The sequence below is a fragment of the Arachis hypogaea genome, chromosome 4 (assembly GCF_003086295.3).
Source record: "Arachis hypogaea cultivar Tifrunner chromosome 4, arahy.Tifrunner.gnm2.J5K5, whole genome shotgun sequence".
NCBI classification, from domain to species: domain Eukaryota; kingdom Viridiplantae; phylum Streptophyta; class Magnoliopsida; order Fabales; family Fabaceae; genus Arachis; species Arachis hypogaea.
Window position 1 is genome coordinate 41,103,917 of NC_092039.1, and position 4,008 is coordinate 41,107,924.

At 33.5% G+C, this 4,008-nt stretch overlaps 1 pseudogene; it reads right to left on the bottom strand.

Annotated features, from left to right (window-relative positions):
• Positions 1 to 1,570: 1,570 nt before the first annotated feature.
• Positions 1,571 to 3,036, bottom strand: LOC112796721 (protein IRX15-LIKE-like; annotated as a pseudogene).
• Between the last annotated feature and the right edge of the window lie 972 nt (positions 3,037 to 4,008).

Here is a 4,008-nt window from a genome sequence, read left to right on the forward strand (position 1 = left end):
CAGAAATACACCCAAACGGTTATAGAAATACACCCAAAGGATTACAAAAATACACCCAAAACATGGGGAAGACAGTATATTTCTTCTTGAAATCCTTTAATATTTTGCTGGTTAAGGATGAGGCACATGACAGAGACAATCTAGAAAAAAAAACCTAGAAGAACAGTAAAACAGTAATTTGAATAATGTTTCTTCGTTTTTTCTGGTGTTTTTTTTATGGAGATTTGTATTTTTTCTTCTTGATTTCTCCTACTCTTCGCGAGGAGTTGGAACGTGTCTTCAAAATCGTAGTTTGTTTTGAATGTCGCTTGAATCTTGACGGTTTGCATTTTGATTGAGGAATAAGAAGAAGAGTGCGGCATAATGAATGCGTGCGTTGGACGCTCGATTTTAAAAGAGTAGTGCGCGTATTTTTTTCTTGAACTTAGACCAACTTGTATAGCTTATAAGCCAAAAAAACATGTATGTGTAACAGACCTCAATTATATAAATACTTGATATAATTCCATTTCATTGCATTACATCATAATTATTTTCATTAAAAGAAATCAGCCTATTTGGTATGCAACATTCTTTTTTACTTACCGTGAAGTGTTTGTGCTTCTGTTAAAAAACAATGAGCACTGCTAGAGAGTTAATAGTCTAAACGTACAATGTGTATAATGGATTAAATCTTTGATCTATGAATAAAATGAACATCACCCATACTATCCAGAATAATCATCCGGATACCAAGGATAATAAACATCTCATGTCATAAAACCACTCATCCCAAAAACTAAAGTTGATTTTGGAATTCATCAAAGATCGTACTCTTAACCTTTCTAATACCATGTCATGAACCCGCTCATCCCAAAAACCTAATCTAACATAACAATGTAATACTAATAATTATATCTCTAATACTTCCTAAACCTTCATTGTACACATTATATGCTTAGACTATTGATTCCTATACTTTCTCAAAAAGAATATCGAAGCAGATGTCAGTAGACCAGTAGTAGCTTAATCAACCAATAAAACAATAAAATATCACAACTTTGCAACAATTCATCATTTTCCATTCTTCGCAATCATGACCCAGATTTCGGGCAGTTCTTTATTTTAAACTTTAAACTAGTATTTCTCGGATACTCATGACGAAGTTAATTTATTAAAAAGGTTAAAAGAGTTTGGCTTCGTTGGCATATCGTATTATACTATCAAAATCTCGCCACCGACACACATTCATAAAACGAAAAATCATAACCATCATTTTACCTGTCTGGCAAAGAGGAAATAACGCAGGAAAAGAACAGAAACTTAATTTTCATCATTATTTCTATTTCTCAGGTAGCTTAAAATAATAAATGCCATCAAAATTAAAATTGCAACAATTCATCTACTGCTTTAAGCATGTCCATTTGTTCCACTCCAAAAAAATTTCGACGATCCAAATGCATTAAAAAAAAAAAAAAAAAAAAAAAAAAAAAAAAAAAAAAAAAAAAAAAAAAAAAAAAAAAAAAAAAAAAAAAAAAAAAAAAAAAAAAAAAAAAAAAAAAAAAAAAAAAAAAAAAAAAAAAAAAAAAAAAAAAAAAAAAAAAAAAAAAAAAAAAAAAAAAAAAAAAAAAAAAAAAAAAAAAAAAAAAAAAAAAAAAAAAAAAAAAAAAAAAAAAAAAAAAAAAAAAAAAAAAAAAAAAAAAAAAAAAAAAAAAAAAAAAAAAAAAAAAAAAAGCTACAGCACCAAAACATAATTAATAATTTTGATTTTCTAAAGCTCCATTTTCCCGTTCCCACCCCTTTTTTGGGGGGAGAAAAACCGTTGAAAGCATGCCACTATTGTGTAACGCTAACTTAAATTACACTTTTTTTCCTATTAAAATATTAAAAAGGAAAAAAAACATTATTTTACAGATATTATCTAAAAATCACACCTCTGTGATTCATCAATGGTCATGACGGCAACGACGAGGAAGACGAAGATGAAGATGAAGAAGATAAAGGGTAACTAGAATTCCTGCAAAAACCGAAACTTTCCCTGTTTTCAATCTCACTTTCCAAAACAAAATGCCCCAACGAATCCACCCTCTCCACCATATTCTCCCACAGAGAAATTCTTTACTGAAAACCGCTTCCACTGCTCTTCCTAGATCGTGAACGAACACGTGTGTTTTCTTCCCCGGCGGTTTCTTGCTCCGCGCGAGAACCGCCGCTGTGAAGATCGGCGCCATCCTCCCCGGAGCCCCCGGAAAATAGCCTCGTGGACCGTCGACGAGTATAACGTCCCATGGAACCTCGTAGATATGGTTGGGAAGGTCGTTAATGGCGAGCTTGCACTCCGAGAACAAGAGATTCTGAACGGGTCTGCAATCTTTTTTACTGTGTTTCTTCGCGTGTGAGAGAAGGTTCATGTGTTCGGTAACTTTGGTTGTGAGCTGAACGTCGTAGGCTTCGATTCCGGGGTTGTTCTGCTCGAACTTGGAGATGATGTATTCTATCTCGTCGACGAAGACGGTGCGGCCGCCGCGGTGGTTGAGGGCGGCCCAGAGGAGGGACTCGTGGGTAAGGCCGAAGATGAGGAAGTTGGGGGGGTGTGGGGTGCGGAGGAGGGTGGAGGCGATGGCGTTGGTTTCGGAGGGGGACATGGGTTTGGTGGTGGCGATGGTGGTGTTGGAGGTGGTGGCATAGTGGAGGAGGGCTTTGGAGATGGAGGGAGGGAGCGGGGAGAAGGTGGAGATGGAGGGGGTGGTGGTGGAGGAAGAGGGGACGTTGACGGTGGTGAAGAGGGTGAAGGTGAAGAGGAGAGTGAAGAAAGTGAGGAAGAGGAGGAATAATAGGCGGTGGTGGTTAGAAGGGTGGAGGGATGAAGGGTGGAGGAGGATCAGCTTCGTGTTCGTGTTGCTCTTCATTTTGCAGAGAGAGAGAGAGAGAGAGGTGTCTTGTTTCGCTATTTCTTTCCTTTTTTTTCTCTCTATCCTGGCCTGGGGCTTTTCAGCTGCTTAAGTGCTACTATTGCTAAATTAGACCACATTCTTACTCGTACCAAATTCTCTCACAATTCACCGAATTGCAAATTGCGGTCAGGAGAAAAAGAAATGAATTTCAACAAATATTTAATACTTTTTCTTTTTTGTATATGCTTTTTTCTTTTCTTTTTTTTATTTGTACTCCTATTGCTTCTTCTTTTTCTTTTTCTTCTCCGTTGTATTATTGTTAAATTTGTGAGTAAACTCGTAAATTGGTATGAGTTTATGAGTTTAAGTGTGTGTTTGGATTACAGTTTGTAAACTGAAGTTTGTATAAAATTGATTTTGTAAAATTGATTTTGATTAAAAGTAAGTTAGTGTTAACGTGGTTTATGTTTGGCAATTTTTATTTAAAATTGATTATAATAAACTAAATATTGTTTGGATTACATTATTCAAAATCACTTTTAGGTGAAAATTACAGAAAAGGACATGATTTTAAATAATTATTTTATGTTATTTTATAATTTTATTTTAAATATTTAAATAAATTTTAATATTTTTTTAGTATTTTTAATATTCTTTAGTACTCTAATAGGATTAATAGAATCATAATATAAAGTAAAAAAATATTCTATGTAAAAAAGAAATAACAATAACAATAAAAAAATTCATATAAATAAAAAAAAACAGAAATTTTATAAAAAACTATATGAATAAGAGAGTATTAGAAAAAATATTATAAAAAACAAACATATGAATAATGAAGGATATAATTGGTATATACAACATAATTTTTAATCTAACGTGAAAAGTTAAACGGAAAAGCTAGAATTTATAACTTCTGGTAAACGTGGGTTTAACATAGAAATCACTTCTGCATTTAGAGGATAAAAATGTTGCCAAACACAAAGATGAAGCGTTCAAGAAGCTCAAACACGCTTCTCTCTTTTCCAACGCAAATCCAAACACACCCTAAGTAGTGAAATTGAGCTAACTCAAACACACTCGTTCTTGAATAAACTTAGCTATACTCGCATAAATTTCGTCAAAATCATAAGTT